This window comes from Castor canadensis, chromosome 8, assembly GCF_047511655.1.
Source record: "Castor canadensis chromosome 8, mCasCan1.hap1v2, whole genome shotgun sequence".
Classification (NCBI taxonomy): domain Eukaryota; kingdom Metazoa; phylum Chordata; class Mammalia; order Rodentia; family Castoridae; genus Castor; species Castor canadensis.
The window spans coordinates 28,078,222-28,100,200 of record NC_133393.1 but is presented as its reverse complement, the minus strand read 5'-3'; the positions used below and the strand labels follow the sequence as shown (position 1 = coordinate 28,100,200).

The following is a 21,979-nucleotide window of genomic DNA, read 5'->3' as shown; positions in this document are numbered from 1 at the left end:
CTGAAGAAAGAACCTTTTATACTTCCTGGGTTGACATTTAAAGGTAGAAAAACTCGTTCCTCCGCTTTGGCTTTCCCTCTCTATATATCAAGCACTTTCAAAGTGTTCCTGGAAAAAGATACTGCCTCCACCGACCCAGCAACAACGTGATACAGCCACTGCCTCAGCCTGCAAGGTTGGAAACCCTCCTTACAGCCCCCTCGCTCCAAAACCACCGCGAGCATCTTGGACTGTGGACCTGACATCCCAGGTCACTTCTTCCCATCTCGCTGAGACGATTCACCCTCATCTTCCTTCTCTTGATCCTTCTCCGTCCCTGCAACTCCTACAAAGCCTGCAGCTCTGAGCGCCGGAACAATCCCCTCCACCCCCCGCCCTCGCTGGGCACCTACAAGGGAGAAACACTTCTGGCAGTACTGATTCGCGACTGCTAAGCGACCCAAGGCTCCCCACAGCGTGCATGCGGGTAGGACGCCCTCTGTCCGCCGCAGCTCTCCAGGCCTCTCGCTTCATCCGCCGCCAGCACCAGGGTGAAAGGGAGGAGACCTCAAATCGCGTCTTCTGAAACCGGAGCTGACGCTCGGACAGGAAATATACCCTGGAACCCTGAGTGCGTAGACTAGGAAGGTCCTGGAGATACAGCTGATCAAACATGGAAGGCAGTTAGAATGAGGAGGAAAATGTGGGCAGGGGGCGGAAAGATTTTCTCCTGTAGGATAGGAACTGAATTGGGAAGAAACAAGTAGCCACAAATAAATCACTTCTATGTCTTTAGGGGCAATCTTTAAGTGATCTATTTTTTAGATTTACTTCTTAGTTTAATTTTCCCATGCATAACAGAAAAGCAAGTGGAGTCCTACTCTCATCAGGTCTAGTAACTTATTAAACCCCAAAGATTTCATTAGCTCATATTATGAATTACCTTTGATTACACAGAGACTCTGTAACAAGTTTTCTAAGCTTATGAAAACATTCTTTGTATTCCCATTTATGGATGCTTGATTATACTTCCATTTATGTGCAATTTACATTTAATTGCAGAGGCAAATAACTTTTTCCTTGTGGTGTTGCCTTAACAGAAGTGGCCCTTCTTCCTTCCTCTTTGCTGATGGTTCTGTGATGAGGTCTCACCCACGTATTCTCCCTTTTCTGAATGGCCTGACACCCTTCCTTACCTGTGTAGGATGCTTGTAACCCCTGCCATTCTTCCAACCACCACCATACCTAGGCTGTGGTTCTCTTAGGGATTCCCCAGCACTAGCTTCATACCCCAAAGTTGACTTTTCAAAAGCTACCAGATCCTCCTCGACCATTGTGAGAGTAACAGAGGGTAAAACAAGTTCTCAAAAATTAAAAGAGAATGTAATGGTGTGATGATCGTGATCACATCCATCATCAAGCATCCACTTGTCCTAACTCAAATCCAGTAACTCAGACTTTATCTCCAAACCTCCAAATTAAGGTAATAGAATTGGCTGTATGTGGTGCCTGTACCCAAGTGACCTAGGACTAGAGAAGAGGCAGATGTGATAGGGAAGCAGAATCAGTCACAGCCACTGCAAGGGACTGGGAATACATATAAAATCTTTTCCTGCTGGGCGCTAGTGGCTCATGCCTGTAATCCTAGCTACTCAGGAGGCAGAGATCAGGAGGACTGTGGCTTGAATACAGCCCAGGCAAATAGTTCCATGAGACCCTATCTTGAAAAACCCTTCACAAAAATAGGGCTAGTGGAGTGGCTCTAGGTGAAGGCCCAGAGTTCGAGCCCCAGTACTGCAATAAATAAATAAAGCTTCTTCTGCTGACTACCATGTTCTGTGGGTCTCCTATTCCTTTAGGAAGCTGAGGGAATCCCTGGGAAAGAGGTAGGGGATTGGAAGGACTCCATCCTTGCCCAAACTTTAGTTAGTTAGGCGTCTCTGAACCTATTTCCAGAACAGGTCTCGTCATTGGGCTTTCCAGCCCAGCTTTATAAAGCAAGACACCTGCTAAGGCAGTACAGTCAGAATCCCTCATGCTTGATATCCAATTAAGTTTCTCTTTCTCCACTCTTGATAGCTAATCAAGTTCCTCTTAGTAATTTTCCATCTAATGACTCTTACCCTACTCCTTGGCTGTAACCCCCCACCCATGGCTGCTGTATTTGTATTTGAGTTCACGCTCCCCTATTACAGTAGTCTTGAATAAAGTCATCCTTGCCTGCTTAACTCCATTTGGCATAACTTTTCTTTGATACTTCCCTCAAAGAGCTCCAAGTCAGGATTGAGGACATGATCAACTGTCTAAAAAAGATGACAAGAATAGAGAACTGGACAAATTAATAGTAGCTAACTTTCTGAGGAAATGAAAATAGACTTTAAAATCCATCCAAATCAATAAATGTGATGTGTCATATTAATATAGAAGGATAAAAGCCATATAATCATCTCAATAGATGCAGAAAAAGCACCTGACAATATTCAATACCCTTTCATGATAAATTCTCAACAGATTAAATAGATCAGGTCTGTGCCTCAACACAATAAAGGCTGTATATTTCAAACTCTTAGCTAACATCCTACTCAATTGAGGAAAAACTGAAAGCTTTTTCTCTAAGATCAGGGACAAAATAAGGATTAACTCTCACCATTTCTTTTAGACATACCCTGGAAGTCCCATCCAGTAGCAACTGGGCAAGAGAAAAATGAAAGGCATCCTAATAGAAAAAGAAGAAGCAAAATTATCTTTCAATTCCCAACACCACAAAAAAGTGAAACTATGCTTATCTGCTGATGACACAGTTTTATGTATATATAACCCTAAAGAAGGGTTGGGGATGTCTGTCAGTGGTAGAACACTTGTCTAGCTTGCTCAAGCCCCTGGGTTTGAGCCCCCAGTACCACAGTCAGTAGTGTCTCTATGAAATAAGAATATGCTATTTGAAATGGTAATTGAGGAAACTTCCATTTACAATGGCAACAACAAAAATAAATTTGATTTCAACTCTGAGCTTTGCAAGCACTCTGCTGCTTGAGCCATGCCTCAAGCCCAGCAAAAATTAAATATTGAGGTATAAATTTAACCAAGGAAGTGAAAGGTCTGTACACTTGAAAACTAAAATACTGATAAAAGAAACTGAACAAAACACAAATAAATGGAAAAATTAACATTGTTAAAATGTCCATACTACTAAATGTCATCCTCAAATTCAATGTAATCCTTACCAAAATTCCAGTGCCATTTTTCACAGAAAAAGGAAAAATAACTAAAATTTGTATAGAACCACAAAGGCTGCAAATAGCCAAAGTAGTTTTGAGAAAAAAAGAACAAAGCTAGAGGCATCATACTCTCTGGTTTCAAAATATGTTATAAAGTGATTGTATTCAAAATAGACACATTGACCAATAAACCCCTGCATTTATGGTCAACTTTCAACACAGGTACCAAGAATACAAAATGGGGAGACAACATTCCTTTCAATAAATGATGTTGGGAAAACCATCATAATCAGAAGAATACAATTGAATTCTTTTCTCATATCATTTGCAAAAAATAAATCAAAATGGATTAGAAGCTTAAGTGTAAGACCTGAATCTTAAAACTACAAGAAAAAAACATAAGGGAACTCCATGACATTGGTCTGAGCAATGATTTTTTTTTATATAACCTCAAAGCATAGTCAACAAAACCTGAAGTATATAAATAGGATTGCATCAAACAAAAAAAGCTTCTGCACAGCAAAGGAAGCAATTAACAAAACAAGTAATCTACAGAATAGAGAAAAACATTTGCAAACCATATGCTATGGATGTGGCTTTTCCCTCACCCCCACCCCAAGGTTCATAGATGGGAAGCTTAGTGCCCAGTGTGACAATGTTGGAGGCAATGGGAACTTCAAGAGGTGGGACCTAGAAGGAAGGTGGTGCACCCTCAGGGGATTGATGTAGTTCTCGTGGGATGCCATGTACTCCCAGATTTGTCTTTTTGGCTTCCCCTGTGGCCATGTGAGCTCTTTGTTCCTATTGCACAGACTCCTACTATGCAGTGATGAAGCCAGAGGGACCCTCACCAGAACCTGTACCATGCTGTTTGGACTTTCCTCTAAAATTTTGAACTCAATAACCCTCTTTTATTTATAATTTACCCAGTCTCAGGTATTTAGTTGCAGTGTTGGAAAATGGACTAAAACACCATACATCAAATGAAGGGTTCATATCCAAAATATGTAAGAAATTCAAACTACCCAATAGCAAGAAAACAAACAACCCATTTAAAAAATGGTCAAGACCTAAACAGACACTCTTCAAAAGAAGATATATGATGACTAGCAGGTACATGAAAAAATGCTCATAATTAGAGTCATCAGGGAAATGCAAATTAAAATGACATTGAGTACCTCAACACCTGTTAGAATGGCTTTATCAAAAAAATGAAAGATAGCATGTTTGGCAAGAATACCACAATGCCAGTGGTATTGTGAATTGGTGCATTCATTAAGGAAAATGATATGGAGGGTCCTCAAAAAGCTAAAAATAGAACTATCACATGATCCAGCAATTCCACTTCTGAGTATATATCCATCCAATGGTACTGAAATTAGTATGTCAAAGGGACAGCTGCACTCCCATGCTCATTGCAGCATTACTCACCATAGCTAAGGTCTGAAATCAACTTGAGTGTCTATTGAAGGATGAATGGATAAAGAGAATGGGATATAGATGCACAACGGAATACTATTCGGCTACTAAAAGGAAGGAAATTCTGTCATTTGCAACAATGGTGATGAACCTGGAGGACATTGTGCCAAGTAAAATAAGCTGGGCACAGAAAATCAAATACTACCTGACTTCACTTTTGTATGGAATAATTGAACTCATATAGTAGCCAGTAGAAGGATGGTTACCAGAGGCTGAGGGGTAGTGAGGAGAGGAAATGGAGAATTGTCGGTTAAAGAGTGCAACATTTTAGACAAACAGGAGGAGTAAATTCTGAGATCTATTGCACAGCAAGGTATCTATTGTTAGTAATATAAAGTGAAATGATAAAAATCTCCCCAAGATATCAGAGGTAGAACTGGAAAGACTGAAGGCAGACAGCTTTCCTGAGCTGTATATTTATAGAAATGAAGAGAATTCTGGACAATTGGCTGTAACACGTAGATACTTCAGCCAGGGCTTTAAGACCAACATAGGCAACATCTGATACTCCATTAAATCACAGATTCAAGAACACAGTATTTAAGATTATAATGCAATAAATTAAGACTGAGTCCCAGAATTCTCATTCATAACAATAAAAATCACAGATACACCAGCCCAGGATTATACTTCAACTTTATGTATACATATATACATATATATATGTATATATATTTTTTTATTTTATTTTATTTTATTTTTTTTTGTGATACTGGGAGTTGAACTCAGGGCCTTCACCTTGCACCACTCCACCAGGACTATTTTTGTAAAGAGTTTTTCAAGATAGGATCTCGCAGAACTACTTGCCTGGGCTGGCTTCAAACCCTGATACTCCTGATCTCTGCCTCCTGAATAGTTAGGATTACAGGTATGAGCCACCAGCACTCAGCTACTGTCAGCTTTTTAAAATTAAATTAAAATGAATAAAAGCAAAGATGATTCTATTTTTATCAATGTAACAAATATTGTACTGCAATTAGAGAAATGAAAATTGAATTGTACACAATGCCACTTTTCACCTCATAAATCAACAAAGATTCCAAAGTTGCTAAAATACCACATTGGAGAGGGTGAAAGGATCAAGGATCTCAATTATTACTGGTTGAGAGTAAAGATAAAAGCCTTTGGAGGGTCATTGGGCAGAATCAATAAATACCTCAAATGCGTCTCCTAGGACACAGCAAATCCACTTCTAAAAGTTCATATTGCAATATTACAGATACACACATTCAAAATGGTGTGTGTGTGTGTGTGTGTGTGTGTGTGTGTGTGTATTCATTGCAGTTTATAATAGCAAAAGATGAAGAAAGCTGTAATTATCCAATCTAGGGCTGGTTAAATAATATACAAGAACTTGTGCATTGGAATGCCATACATCCTTGCTAAAGAATGAGCTATCACTTTTTGTGATGATTTGGAAAGCTCTCCAAGATATTAGTTAGTTAAGGGAAAAGGGCAAGATAAGGGTTAGTACACCTAGTATGCTATCATTTGTGTTATCTCTTTATAAGAATGGAAATATCTATTTTATGCAATATATATTCATTAATATAATTCTGAAAGGTATTAATAACTAACTAGCTATCTGTAGAGAATCTAATTAGGTGGCTGAGGAATATAGATGGTTTCAAGATTTTGTTGTAACATTGTTATGCTTTTGAAACCATATGAATGAAGTACTATTCAAAAACTTAAAAGATACATATAATATATTATATATACGGGAATGTTGTATTTTTCAGTCTATTTATAAACAGAAAATCACCATTCACTGCAAAACTAGAGATCCTTAGGCAATATGAAAGTATTTTATTAGAGGAGGACTCTTTAAAGTTAGCAAAGATAGTGAAACTTGAAGTATAGTTAAAATTAGGTTGAAAATAACCTGCAAAGCATTGTATAATTAATTTGCTGTACATGTCTCTGTGGGTGATTTTAGCAAAAATCTTTTAAAAAAACTTTTAGCAATGTTTTTTCTACAGTCTTCCCAGTTAACTATTCAATTACTTCTTCAAAATACTTGGAGACTCCACGGAGGCTACTATCTGGACAGAAAAGTAAGTACTATTCAAATGACTCAGCTGGTTTTATTTACCATGAGGAATACTAGGTTTCCTGGATTTGAGACTCAATATTGAGAACTAAACTACAGCAGAGAAGAACAGGTGAGCGAAGATAAGAAACAGTTAGCAACTTGGGCGAATAAGAGATAACAGAGCCCAGGATTAAAGAAAATCTTCATATTCCGACGAGGATGGGATTCGAACCCACGCGTGCAGAGCACAATGGATTAGCAGTCCATCGCCTTAACCACTCGGCCACCTCGTCACATGGAAACTGATTGGAATCATCTCGTTCCTCCCCGCAGTTCGTTCTATAGTAATATTTTTAATCGTCCTTTCTCTGGTTTAATCCTGATTCAGTTCTCACAACCACAAGCAGAATCGCGTTTTTCTAAAAACATTTCACAGCAAACACAAAGCTGATAAATGACAGAGTGGCTCGGTTATTTGGCACATATCAAATGAACAGGCAAAACCAGAACCCCCAGGTACCAGTACGTAGATTCTGCGGAACACAGTAATGAACGGATATAGGATTTCAACAATGAGCTGCAGACCCGGCTCCGCCAGCCGCCCTGTTCTCCATCTGTCGCTGCACTGTGCATTCGGGGGACCAGATGCTCTAGAGCATCTCCCGGGATTCCTGCTTTCTGGAAGGTACCAGGGAGCGATCACAACGAAAACCCTTATATTTGCTTCTGAAATATACTGGACAGCTAGGAGACGCCTTCATTTCTCTCTTGTTCTTTCGCTGGGGCTTGTAATAAAGCAATCCGCACCATGCACTTACCTCAAAGGATGAAAACTTGGTTGGAAAAACGCAAGGTAGGAAAACGCAAACGCACTGCTGGGGCCGTTTTGGTTCTAAAGTAGGCTGGAATATTACAGCATAAGAATATTTAACACGGTATACCTCCAAAACTGAAAAGGACGAGTGGAAACATCTCCACTACTGCAAGAGCCAAGATGCTTAAATCCTGGTTGTGGTTCTGTCCCACCCACCGTGTGACCTGAGGCAGGCTACTTCACCAACTCCATCCCCATGCCCTCATTTTTTGAATTTTCAGGACTAAGCTAAATTTAACAAATATACTCAAAGTTAAGAGACCTTTCCAAGCTGTGTGTGGTATTGCACACCTGTAATCCCAGCACTTGGGAGGCCGAGGCAGAACGATCTCCGAGTTCCAAACCAAACCAGCCCTATCTCAAAAACAAAACCAAAAACCTCTCCATTTACTAGGGTGTGTCTGTTTTTCTATATTTAGTGGAGAATATTAAATTCTTTCTTGCCAACCTGAATGAAGTTGCTTTTTTACTTTCGTATAAAACAAAGTCCCCACTTTTGTCAACGGGGACTCTCTTCTCTCCCTCTCATATCCTTTTACTGAATGTCAATATTCGTCATCAGCATTCAACTTCCGGTCATGGGAAATCCACCTTGAATCCCTAGGTTACAGGACTAAGGATTTATTCATTAAGTGAGTCAAACGTACTTATTCCTTTGAATGAGATCAGTTGTCATTTCCTCACGACTTGAACTAAGGCTGCCATTATGCTGTTCAAATCACTAATTTGTTTGTTTCTTTCTCCCTCTTTCAGGGTTCCAAGGAATCCTAATTTTATATTGGTGACTTCAAAGATATTTCCTAGGCTGGGGGTGCAGCTCAGTGGAAGTCCTTGCCTAACATGCAGGAGGCCCTGGGTTTAATTTCCAACACCCTGAAGGGGGGAGCTATGTATGCAAACTTTTGGGGAAATCTCCCCCCATTATTCAATTGCTTAGACAATTTTTCTCTAATTAGACGGCAAGGAGCATGTTTCTTTACTCACTATATCATCATTTGGGGAGGAGGGGAGATAGAACAAAGAACCTCTACAGTACAAGCAATTTACAGAAGTATAAACAATCACCAATGCCTGGTGAGAAAACCTGAGCTGTAATTAGCAAATTGCTGGAAGTTTAGCAATAGCTTGAGTTTCAAAACTACAAGGGGCTGTATTCTAGAGTCCTTGTATCCTGAGTTTAATCTTCGAAGTCTTTACCTAGTTCTCACTGTGAAAACCAGAGGAAAATGTTTCCACTATACCCCGCCTCTCAAAGGTTCCAAGCCCCCAACACAGGAACCCTTGGAGGAAAATCATTTCCAAACCAGCTCTACCGCCTTAGGCAGAGCTTCCCTTCCTAGTTTCCAGACAAAAATGCTGTGCGCAGGGGTTTATGAAAGTCGTGGCCGCGCCTTTTCTCTTCATTCCACGCCAATATTGTGAACCAATTCCATTCTAGCCTTCTCTCCCCACTTGGACCTAAATTTCCTAAGCAGCCATCCTGGTACTGGTCGTAGTATTTTTCGACACTGCCCGAAAGGAAGATTTTTCTGAAAGAAAGTTGATGATTTAAGAGACTATTCCACGCTGCGACTCTCCTGGGAACTACGTTGGAAGCCGTCCTTGGAGGGTGGACAGTTTGAGAGATCCTGACAGCAGTAATGGAAGCTTTAGGGCCAAAATGGAAGGAGAGTTTCAGAAACAGCAGAGTTGAAAAGTAGACGCTGCCTTTTTTAATTTTTTCTTTTTCTTTTTTCTTTTTTTTAAATCTTAAATTTTAGTATCCAGTTGCCTGGGAACAAGGAGCACACTTAACAGGGGGTGTAGCTCAGTGGTAGAGCGCGTGCTTAGCATGCACGAGGCCCTGGGTTCGATCCCCAGCACCTCCAAGAGTGGTTTGGGCTGTTATCTTTTAACTCCTGACTAGACACACTCTTCTCTTTAAATAGGAAATCTGAATATTTCTGCTCCATTGAAGCTTCCAAATCTAGAAGAAATAGTATAATTAGTGTTACTTAGAAATAGAATTCAGTTAGTTGCAAATGTACATTCCAAACTCTGGAGGAGTCACTAAAAATCATTTTTAAATGGAGGGGTTTTTTTTTTGTTTTTTGCTTTTTTTAAATTCAGGGCCTTGAGTTTACTAAGGAGGCACTCTATCAATTGAGCCATACCTCCAACACCTTTTCCATTACATTATTTTTCAGATAAGGTCATATTTTTTTTTTTTTTCAATTTGAAAGAACATTTATTTTTGCACTATTATGTTGTGAGGCAGAGAAGCATGTAACCCCCATTACAAAATCAACTTAATTAGAAGGTTGAATGTCCTGTACAATGTTCCACTGTGGGAATTGAATCTGTATTTCATAGGCTTGCTTACTCTTGATCTATCACCATTTTCAATGTGAAGAAACATTCATTTTGGTTCAGAAATGGCAGTGAACCATGTAACTCGTTTTCTAAACCAACTTAGAAGGTATAATTGTCTGCACAATGTTCCACCCTGGCAATTGAGTCTATATGTCATAGGATTACTCTTCATCCAGATAGGGTCATATTAATTTCACTTTTCCCCTTGGGGTAGCCAGGGCAGCCTGAGAACACCATCTTCTTACTTCCTGATCTCCTCCTAAGTAACCACTGCCCAGCCTAGAAGTGTAGTTAGTTCTTATACCAAAACAGAAGGATAAATAAAATCGTATGAAATGTTTAATGATGGGCTGGTGGAGTGGCTGAAGAGGTAGAGCAGCTGCCTAGCAAGTGTGAGGCCCTCAGTTCAAACCCTAGTGCTACCAAAAAAAAAAAGGGGTGAAAATGTTCAGTGAAAACCAGAGAATGCAGAAAGAAGCAAGGAAGATAAAAGCAATGAAGGACAAATACAATAGAAAAGTTACAAACATGTGAGATACTAAGCCAATTCTTCTAATAATCACTTTAAGTGGAATGGTTTAAATATAGCAATAATAAACAAAAGACAAAGTAGGTAAAAAATAAGACACATAAGAAAACCACTTTAAATATACAAATAGATTATCAGTAAAGGGATGGAGAAATAAAACTTATGCTAAAGCTAATCAAAAGAAATCTTGAATAGCTATATTAATTTCAAGCAAAGTAGATTTCAAAGCAAGGAATATGTTCAGGGAATGAAAAGACAAGCCAAACACCAGAAGAAAATATTTTCCAAATCCATATCAGATGAAAGAATGTTATTCAAAATATACAAAGAACTCTTAGAAATTCAACAATAAGAAAACAACCTAATTACATTGTAGGCAAATGATCTGGACAGTTTACCTGAGAAGATGAACAGATCACAACTGAACTTAGAAAAGATACTCAACAAAACTGGAAAATCCAGTCCCTACAGTGTCAGCTATTTCTAACTGAGGGATTTCGGTCACTGAAGTCTTCTTTGAACAACTCCCAGGCTCCAGCAACTTTAATCTTTAACATATAATGAAAAGCAGAATTCCTGTGGCTGCAAGCACAGAATTAAAGTGTGCTTCCAGTTGGGTGCTGGTGGATCATGCCTATAATCCTAGTCACTCAAGAGGCAAAGATCAGGAGAGTAGAGTTTTGAAGCCAGTCCTGGCAAATAGGTCACAAAACCCTATCTTAAAAAAATCCATCACCAAAAAGGGCTGGTAAAGTGTCTCAAGGTGTAGCCCTGAGTTCAAACCCCAGTACAGATTAGAAAAAGAAACAAAACTATGGAAACTATCGAGGGGCAAGGCTCAAGTGGTAGAGCACTCAAACACAGGGCTCTGAGTTCAAAGCCCAGTACATCTAAAAACCAAAACCAAAAAACTGTGGGGACTGAAAGCATCTGTGGTTGCCAGAGTTAAAGAGGAGAGAAGGTTGAGTAAGCACAACAAAGAGAACTTGTGGGACAGTAAAACTACACTTTGTGATACTATAATGGTGGGGACATGCATTTGTCTAAACCCATAAAATACACAACACCAAGAGTGAAATCTAATGTAAACTAAGGACTGAGTGACAATGATGGTCAAGGTAAGCTCATCAGTTCTAACAGATATATTCTATGGTGGGATGCTGGATATCTGCGCAGGCAGGCTGTATACCTACCGAATGCTCTTACTCTCTGTTTTTGTTGTGAGCTTAAAACTGTTCTAAAAATTAAAGCCTATTAAATAATATTGTAAATACTAATTTAAATATTGTAAGCCCTAATTTACACAATTCATTTTGTCAGGCTAGATTATGGTGTGTGTCAAATTTTTAAACCTTTGCTTTTTTTTTGCTAATTCCAAATAACATTAATTGATAGAAGTTTGTCACAGTTTTCCACTATGATGATAGACTCATTAATTCTTTCACATAGTGCTATGAAGTTTTGCTTTGTAGGTATTTCATCATATGCATATACACTTATTTTTGTCTTCCTAGTGAGTTATCTTTTATTATTATGTATTATCTAATAATCATTACATAATTATTGAGTGGCCCTAAAGAATCCTCTGCCTGTACACAGACTGTACTATCTAGAAGGTAGCTGTTGGGAAGAAGGAAGGCCATTAGAACTTCTAGTCCGTCATAATTGGTGAAATTTTACTAAAACAGAATCCAAAAGAACAAATGCTAAAAATGCATATCCCTATCTTGAAAAGTGATTAGTTTTGTCTTGGCATATTTTCTGTCATTGTAACAAAATACCAGAGGCTGAGTATTTATAAATAAAGAAGTTTATTTACCTCATGGCTCTGGAGGCTGGAAGTTTAAGGGAATGTGGGTGGCACCTGCATACATGTACCGGGGGCCTCTGGCTGCCTCATATCGTGGTGGAGGCCATCACATGAAGAGACAGAGCAAAGGCACAAGCTTGGTTGTGTGTTCCTCTTCTTATAAAGCCACAGTGTAATCCTAGGAGTCCCACTCTCATGCCTTCATCTAATCTTTGGTACCTCCCAAAGGCCCCACCTCCAAATTCCATTAACATAAAAATTTGAGGATTAAATTTCCAACATATGAACTTTTGGGGGACATATTAAAATCATAGCAGTTTTCATTTAACAAAAAATGTCAGAGACCAGATGCAGGTGGCTCACTCCTGTAATCCTAGCTACTCAGGAGGCAGCGATCAAGAGGATCATGGTTTGAAACCAGCCCCATGCAAATAGTTCATGGAGACCCTATTTTGATTAAAAAAAAAAATCATAAAAAAGGGCTGGTGGAGTGTCTCAAGGTATAGGCCCAGAGTTCAAAAACACCCTAATACCAAAAAAAAAAAAAAAAAAAAAGCCAGGTGAAATTGTAGAGTAATAATAGACATGGAGAAGATTTTTGCAACAACTAGAACTGACAAGAGATTCATATATGCAACATAAAATGACTCCTTGAAAAAGAGTTAGTTAAAAAAAAAAAAGACCAAAAACATAACAATACCATTAGGAAAAGAGAAACACAAAGGAAAATGGGCCCAGGAAATAAATAAGTAGAAGGATGAGTAAACAGTTTACATTATGAAGAGATGTTGAACCTCACTAGAAATAAGAGAAAATTAAATGAACCATAGCACAAAGTTTTACATACGAAAATCAGAAGTGTGGATAATAGCCAAGTTAAAGGTTGAGAGATATGTGCCCAGCCAGCAAAAAAGAAATTATTGCAGCTGTTGTGGAATACCTTCTTTCTATACTTAAGGCAATGTGTATAGTTTTGTACGGCTTTTGTAACAAATTAACACAAGCTTGGAGGCTTAAAACCAAACATATTTATTCCTTCACAATTTTAGAGGTCAGAAATTCAAAAGCAATTTCATGGAGCAAAAATCTAGGTTTCAGTGGGGCCACACTCTCTCTAGAAATATAGAAAAGAATCTGCTTCCTTGATGCTTCCAACTCTTAGGACTGCATTCCTTAGCTTGTGGCTACTTCTTCTATCTGTAAAGCCATCAGTCCAGAGTCTTGCTTCAGTTCACACAGTATCTTCTTCTTTGCTTCCTTCTTCTAAGTACACATATGACTACATATAGGGCCCATCTAGGCAGGATAGTTTTTCCATCTCAAAGTCATTAACTTAGCCAGGTGCCAGGCGGCTCACGCCTATAATCCTAGCTTCTCAGGAGACAGAGATCAGGAGGATTGCGGTTTGAAGCTAGCCCAGGCAAATAGTTCAAGAGATCCTATCTCAAAAAACCCTTCACAAAAATAGGGCTGGTGGAGTGGTTTAAAAAAAAAACCCAAAACCATTAACTTAATCATATCTTTACTTTCTTTTACAAAAAACAAAAAAACATGATAACATTCACATCTGTGGAGATTATTATTTTGCTTCCCATAGCATGCCTATTTTTGGACCTAATAAAATAACTCCTAACTATGTCTCTCATTGAAATTCTCCTTCAGATCTTTTGGGGAAATTACACTGACACTTACTGTAAACAGGCACAGCATATTACTTAAAAGTTTAAAATCTGGTCCTTGTATTAGTCAGTTTTCCGTCAGAATATCTAAATACCCGATACAATCAACATATAAAGAGAAAGGGTTTATTTCGGCTCGATTTTGAAGGCTTCTGTCTGTGATCAACTGATCATGTTGCTTTGGACCTGTGGTTAGCAAATACACTCCCAGACATTTGGGAGTGCCTGAGGTGGCAAAGATGTGTCAATCATGTGAAGGTATATGGGTTCTTCTTAGTTACAAGATTTCAATTTAATACTAACAAAAAATAGTAATAGCCACTATATAATAAAAGACACTCTGTTTCAAGCCCAAAAGAAAGCAAGTTACGCACATTTCTTCTTTAAACTTCACAGTAATCCTGAAATACCAGTATTATCATTTCCAGTTTAGTATGAAGATACTGAGGTTGAGATTTAATTACTTGTCTAACCCAGGCAGCTAAGAAGTCCCCAAAGATATTTCAACTCCAAATCTGGCAGACTTCCAGCTCTATAAACAAGTTTAAAATACTGTCCCTTTTCTCCCCAGGCCAGCATTCTCTGTTGCAAAATCCAAATAAGTGTTTGCTCCTGAAAAAATATTTGCATCTCGTTGGAGTTTCTCAACAGTAAGGAAAAAAATATGCAGCACTGCCCAAGGGAAGGACAAAAGGTGCTCCATTTGTTCCCAAGATCTCTTGTATTTTCTTAACTCCTTTTAAAAACTCACTGAGCACAGAATTTAAAATGCGTATAGATTGCAAAGGAGAAGGAGCATGTTCTGTAGAACTTTACTCTATGGAAAGTGTGGAATGGAAGTTAGGCCTTGTCTATACTGGTCCTGATGGTGGGGCTGGGCTCTCCTAAAGAGAGCTACAAGGTGAGTGGGGTAGAGGCATGTGTCTACCATTGATTTTGATAGTATTTTGGAGAAGGTAATTCCAATAAAAATTACCCAGATGTTATTCCTTATTGTTTTGCCTTTTTCTGAAGGACAGAACAGAAAGAAAAGAAAGTGAAGATAAAAAGATTTCTCCTAAATGTAGGAGCACTCAAACAGGGACTCGGATCATAATCAAGTTTTCATTCACATGAGGCTAAATCCACAGATGCAGAACCCATGAATAGAGGAGCCAGCTATGTTTATATCTGTAGGAAGGAAAATGTCTCACTTTCCCTTACTCCCATTTGATTTGTAAGGGGTATGCCAGGCCTGGAGTGTGTGTGTGTTGGGGGGCGGGGGTAAGTCAGCTGGAAAAAAATTCTCACCCCAATTCTGACTGTGTTTTTTAAAGAAGTTTGAACTCAGAGCTTTGAACTTGCTAAGCAAGTGCTCTACACTTGAGCCACTTCCCTCCACCCTCACATTCTCACTTTGATTACCAGCTCCCTCTTCCATCTGTTGACATCCAGCATTGGTTATTTACTTACTGGACATGACAACAGACTCAGTCTAGCAAAATGGGAGAAGGAGAGGGGCTGGAGGAAGTAAAGAAGTACTCCAAAAATGATGGGGTCATTTCAAACACACGGGAGCAGTTTGAAAGGATTCTCAGCCAAATCTGCGACAATTTGAGCACCAAAATAATTAAGTTCAGTAATCAATTTTAAACTATTGAAAAGTAAGAATTCACACAGATGATAAATTGATACGTGAAAAAAAAATAAATGGGAAGAAGCAGGAACTCAGACTTGGAACAGCATACCAAGCAAGGGAGCTAGAGTTGAAAGATCATCATTTTGCAAGCATCATAATAAAGATTGGTTCAGACAGCAAGGTTAAATCTAGGGGGAGATTTTGATGATGGGCAGGATATTTGCAACCTTAAATTGTCTCTCCACAAACAGGTGATCAAAACTAATTCCACCAATGAGGGACAGATAGACTTCACCTGTCTCCAGCTATGATCCATCAAAAAACACACATTACCCCTGTAGTATTCCACTGGAGAATGCATAACCTGAGCCTCATTGTAAGAAAATATCAGGCAAATCCAAAATGAATGATGTTCTTTTAAAAACGTGAAATTTAAAAAATGGTATTTCTCAGATGGTATACTAATGTCATGAAAGATAAAGAAAGGCTGTAGAAGTGTTCTTGATTAAGGAAAACTAAAAAGATATGACAATTAAATATAATATTTAGACTAGATCCTGTACTTGAAGGAAAAATGAGGTTAATTGGTGAACTCGGAATGCGAACTGTAGATTAAATACGGCTATTGTATCAATGTTGAATTTATAGATATTCATAACAGTACTGTAGTTATGTAGTAAAGTACTTATGTATTAAATGGACATCATGTATGCAACTTACACTTTCAAACCAGAGAGAGAGAGAGAGAGAGAGAAAAGAGCAAATGGGATAAAATATTAAAAAATAGCTAAGTCTGAGTAAAGGGTATATGGGTATTTTTGCCTATCTTAAAAACTTTTTAGTAGTTTCAAAATTGTTTCAGAGAGAATGAGAGACTGCCCTGGAAGTGCCAAGAAGTGAAATGTAGGCCAGCCTCACCAGCTCTTTAAAAATGGGAACACACACACACACACACACACACGCACACACAAATCTGAGGAACTAGTAAATCCTCATAGCTCCCCGGTTCCCTAAGGACTGTTTGCCCAGAAATAGAAGCCAGCCCTGCCTTATCTTACCAACTTTTATTCGCGTTAGCACCCACCCCGCCCCCACCAGCTCTTTTTAACCAGCGATCGCCAGGGTTTTGCAGAAAATAAACGCTGCTCAGGATGTTGATCTGGACTCTCGTTTCGTTTGTCAGTGATTGATGCAGGACATCTTAAGCTCTCAGGGACAAACCCTGCCATCACCATATTCATGCAGAAATGATCTGAGAGTCTTTGTTCCTAGGCAGTCGGTGCTGGGGGGCCGGGTCTGGAGTGCAGCAGCAAAGACCTCCACGCACTCGCAGGGTTCCGCGTTCCCTGCGGATTCCCAGCTGCACAGCTGCCGGCTTTGATCTCCTGGAGCTTTCCTGTTGCAAACCAGCGAAAGGCAAAGCGTCGTCTCCTGCCAACCTCCTTCCTTTGGAACCTCATTTTGACGCTTTTTTCTAACGCTGATGTGAGGGACCCAGTTCAGAGAATTGACTTTCATGTTTCCTCTGCAATCTAGTAAATCTTTAAGAAGCAAAGAAATAATGTTTATCAAACACAACGGGAATCCAAAGAGAAATTCTTATAGCAGAGAACTCGCATCAGCTGTAGGGGGTGTAGCTCAGTGGTAGAGCGCGTGCTTAGCATGCACGAGGTCCTGGGTTCGATCCCCAGCACCTCCAAACTTTCACAAGTTTTTAATGATCAAGTATTCTACTTTTCATTTCTGCTGATCAACTTTCCGTGTTCATTTCACGTGTTAAACCTTCTCTCTGAAGGTTTCTGCCTGTATTTCCTTTGTGGTACCAGCATCGGGCTCAAAAACATTGTCACAACAAGCAATGTTAACAAATGTTAACAAATGTTAACAATTTGTTAACTGACAGCTAGTTAACAAATTTTTTCTTTTTTGGCCTGTTTTCTTTGGATACCATACTACCATCACTGAAAAGCAGAAAAGAAAAGGAAAACAAAACAAAACAAAAAAACCCACCCAAACAGACCACCGATGTCATTAACTTTTTTTAGAAGAGTTCTTGGAGGCATAATAATAGAAAAATATCATGCTGGTTTCTTCCTTCTGACCTTCCACCACTTCGCACCTCACAGTTTCTTGGATCACTGGATACAGAAGCGGTGGGCTCCATTATTACTGTGGGGTAGGCAGAGGAAGAACACTGAAGGGTTTCCTATCATAGTACTTGATGCCTCCCAAATCTAAACTAAATGATAACGTTGGCTGGTCGAACTAATCCAGAACTGCTGCCACTTCGATGAAGTTACTTAATAGGAGTATGAAAGACAAAGCACTAACTATCTCTTGTTCGAATGATTATATACAAGCGTATATACAATATCGAAACACGTAATATCTGTGAAGGTGGAGGATCGAACCGTATGTATAGAAAGCTGATGAATAATGCGGGGCAGGAGTGGGAGGGAAAGGGTTAGGGAGAGTAATGGAAGGGGCTGAACTGACCAAAGTAAAGTGCACTCATTGCGGGGATACATCAAGAAACGCCTTTGAACATTGACTTAGAAATGAATAACGAAAGAAAGAACTGTAAAATAAACCGTGTGTGTGTGTGTGTGTGTGGGTGGGTGTGTGTGTGTGGCGGGGGGTACTTTGTGGGAGGGAAGAGGGTGAATGAAAGAGATTAAGGTGAGGGAATAGAGTTGATGAACTTCATATACTTACATGAAATAGAACAATGATACCTCTTCCAATTGCTCTAAGTGGGGCAGGGGCTTGTGAAGGGGAGAGATAGTGGAGTGATCTAACCAATGTACAGTGTAAGCCTATTCAGAACTGTCACAATGAACCCCCTTACAACAAATATATCCTAGTAAAAATTGTTTAAAAACATCTCTTGTTCAAAAAATATTTAATCAAATATATATATATATATATAAATTCCTCAAAGGTTTTTATGGTCTGTACCACCTACTTAAATCTTTTTAAAGTATTTTTTGTGGTGAAGTAGATTGAAATCTTTTCATAATAAAATAAAGAGATACATCATCTTCACTACTGCTTAATGTTGTAATTGGGTATTAGCCAAAGCATTTAGGTATGAAAAAAGTTGATGTCACCTAAAATCAATGAGAAATTTCACATTGTCAGGTGAGGCAATGTTGATTAAGTGAAATAAAACATACCCAAGATCACCGATAAAATACTTATATTAAAAAATTAACTCATCATTGATCAAACAGAAGGAACCATCTATTTATATTATACATTAAAAATACAGAACTGCATTTAATAACACCATAAGAACACAATTGACCAAATCCAGAATGTGGAAAATTTTCTAGACAAACTAACCTTCAAAAACTAAATGGTATGGGAAAAAAAACAGGAAAGTGGAAATGATACAGTTTAAGAACTTATAAGAAGAATAACAGATAAATTCAACATGTTTGGATTTTGATTCAAATAAAATAATTGAGAAATTAAACAATCAAACTTGGACTGAGCATCAAGTTATATTGAGAAAGTTTTATTAATTTGTTGGTTGTGATATTATTGTGGTAATGTTAAAAATAAATCTTAGGACTGTATATTATGCATGCTAAAATATTTATGGATGAAATCAATATAATTAAAGAGGAGGTAAGAGTAGTCACAGGTTAAGTCTCAGTCCCACAGACTGCTCCACTTCAGATGCCAGTTGCAAATTCTAGGATGTTATCTGTACTTCTGAACAACCAGATATAAAATGGGAGTTCCCATGACCCCTCCTCAGGTTTGGTTAATTTGCTACAGTGGCTCACAGAACTCTGGAAAACAGTTTTCTTACATTGACCTATTTATTATACAGGATATTTCAAAGGATACAGATGAGCAGCCAGAAGGAAAGACATGCATAGGGCAAGGGATGGGGAGGAGCATAAAACTTTGATGTCCTCTCTGTTGTGCCTTCCTCCAGGTACCTCCATGTATTCAGCAACTCAGAAACTATGTGAACTCTGTGCTTTTTGGGTCTTCTAAATCTGTATTTTGTAGTCATGTTGAATAAATTGTTAGCTATTGTTCATCAATTTAACCTTTAGATCTTCTCCCCTTCTTGAAAGTTGGAGACTGGGGCCGAAAATTCCAATCCTTTAAGTCACATGATTGGTTTCCTTGGCAACCAGCCCCCATGCTGAGGCTATCCAGGAGCCCACCAAAAGTTGCCCCATTAGAACAAAAGAGGCTCCTATCAATTCAGAAAAGTCTTAGGAACTCTGTGTAGAAAACTTGGGTCAAAGAACAAACATATTAGGACAAAAGAATTTCCTAGCACCTCATCTGCAAGGGTAACTTTATATAATTTAAAGTGAATATGGAATGTAAAAAAAAAATCTCTATCAGGAGCCAGGGAAAAATATATGTATATATATGTATATATATATACATATATATACATATATTTGTATATATATATATATATATATATACATATATATATCTTAATATATCACAATATCAAAGTAGTAGAAATATACCATGAGTTACGGTTCATCCATTAGAAACAATGAACAATATATACACATGGCAAAACACCTCGCTTATTTTTTCTTCTTTCTGATTTTGGTTTTTCTTTTACATACTGATTTTAAAGGGTACAAAATATATCGACTTATATAAATCATAGCATTTAGATAAAAAGGGCTTGACTATGGGCCTGCAGCTCTGAGGGCTGAGTCAACCCCCCTGGAGCTTGACAGCTGCAGGTTGCTGAGGCAACAAGTCTTTTCTTAAAGGTGAATCTTGGCAGAGTGCCCTTTGTCCACCACATTTGATCATAGAGAATGTGTTTAGTGCTTAAGTCCTGGCAGATTTTTCTTCAGGATAGTAATACTGTCCTGCACTTTACCCAGCAGTGCAAACAAAAGACAAAAGGAAGATAAAATAATGAGGTAGAGAAAAGAATACAAACAGACATTTACAAAAAGAAGAGATACAGGGACCTAACAAGAATATAACATGATGTGCAAACTCAGTAACCAGAGAACTATAAAATTAAATAACAATGAAATGTCAAGTTACACTACTGAAACTAGCTAAAGTAGAAATCTGAATAATGTCACAGCAAAACAAATAATCAACAGAATAAAGAGGCATCCTACAGAATGGGAGAAAATACTTGCAAATCAGCACTTAAATACTGCCAAATTCAACCCATCACATATTCTCCTTGTGGGGAACACATACAGTGGAGATACCAAGGATAGAACAGGGACGCTTATACATGCAAATCATACATTTTACTACTTATTTTACCCTTAAATATTGTATCTCTGTCCTCTCCCAAGTCTTCAGTCAAAAAGATATCTAATGTGATTTGCATAGCTTTTTGTTTAATATTGGGCAAATAATTCAGGTCTCAAGAACAAAAAGTTAAGGTCATCCAAGTGACTTTAAATTCTGTTGGACCAAACCAAACTTCATTTAATAATGAATAATAAGCAGTTGAAAAATTGGCTTATGATAGGTTGTATAGAGGATGCTTAAAAAAAATAGCACATTGGTGAAAACATCAGGGTAACATCAACAGCAAGTAATCTTACAGTAAATAGCTCAAAGAGTACCTAATACAAAGGGCTAAGAATGAGCTTCAAAGTAATTTTGTAACTCGCTGGTCACCCACCTTCTGCCATAACAACTAGACTTTCCTCATCTGGGATAAGCTGTTTGGCAATTGTATTCGGGGAAATACAATTTAAAGACTATAAAGAAACTACAAAGCTTCCCCGACAAAGTGGAGATGCCGGGGATCGAACCCGGGGCCTCATACATGCAAAGCATGCGCTCTACCACTGAGCTACATCCCCACTTGCTACTAGAGGTTTTCCTCTTTAATTGTTGATCAGTAGCTCTCTCTAAACGGTGTAGAATTAGAGAATCTGGCTTTTAAAATCTGCATTTATGGAAATAATAGTAAGGTCGGCAAAGAACAAATTCTAAATTACATCTGTACTGTATTTAAGATGTATGCTACAGTACACAGAATCTTACAATGAAGTAGGGGGGGGATTAAAAAATAAACAGGTCATTTCAATACAGTATGATACGTGCACTGACAAAAATAAGCGTAAGTAACTACAGCATTAGATGGAAAGTATACCACAGTTTTTAACAGAATTTGATGCCTCCAGGAGTCTCGAAAGACAAGATTTGGCCAAGTGAGTAAGATCAAGAGTTCTTCTCGAGGACCAATGAGGCGGTGTCTCTCGGATTCAGCCAAAGTTCTGAGCACCAGTGGAGCCTCGGGATAAGTAATTTGCTCAGACTAGCACAGCCTCGATCAGCAGGTGAGAAGCAGAAGCGGCGGGTTTAAAATGCGTTAGTTGATTTTACAGAATTTACACTTGGCAGAAAAATGAAATCAGTTCGTTGCTAG

General features: G+C 38.5%; 4 non-coding genes across 4 annotated transcripts; 2 read left to right on the top strand and 2 right to left on the bottom strand.

Moving 5' to 3' along the window:
- Positions 1-6,922: 6,922 nt before the first annotated feature.
- On the bottom strand, positions 6,923-7,004 carry Trnas-gcu (transfer RNA serine (anticodon GCU)). Its single transcript has one exon. It is a non-coding gene; the product is annotated as a tRNA-Ser (tRNA).
- Positions 7,005-9,381: 2,377 nt separating this feature from the next.
- On the top strand, positions 9,382-9,453 carry Trnaa-agc (transfer RNA alanine (anticodon AGC)). Its single transcript has one exon. It is a non-coding gene; the product is annotated as a tRNA-Ala (tRNA).
- A 7,747-nt stretch (positions 9,454-17,200) lies between these two features.
- Positions 17,201-17,272, top strand: Trnaa-agc (transfer RNA alanine (anticodon AGC)). The gene has a single exon. It is a non-coding gene; the product is annotated as a tRNA-Ala (tRNA).
- A 4,066-nt stretch (positions 17,273-21,338) lies between these two features.
- On the bottom strand, positions 21,339-21,410 carry Trnaa-ugc (transfer RNA alanine (anticodon UGC)). Its single transcript has one exon. It is a non-coding gene; the product is annotated as a tRNA-Ala (tRNA).
- Positions 21,411-21,979: the final 569 nt, after the last annotated feature.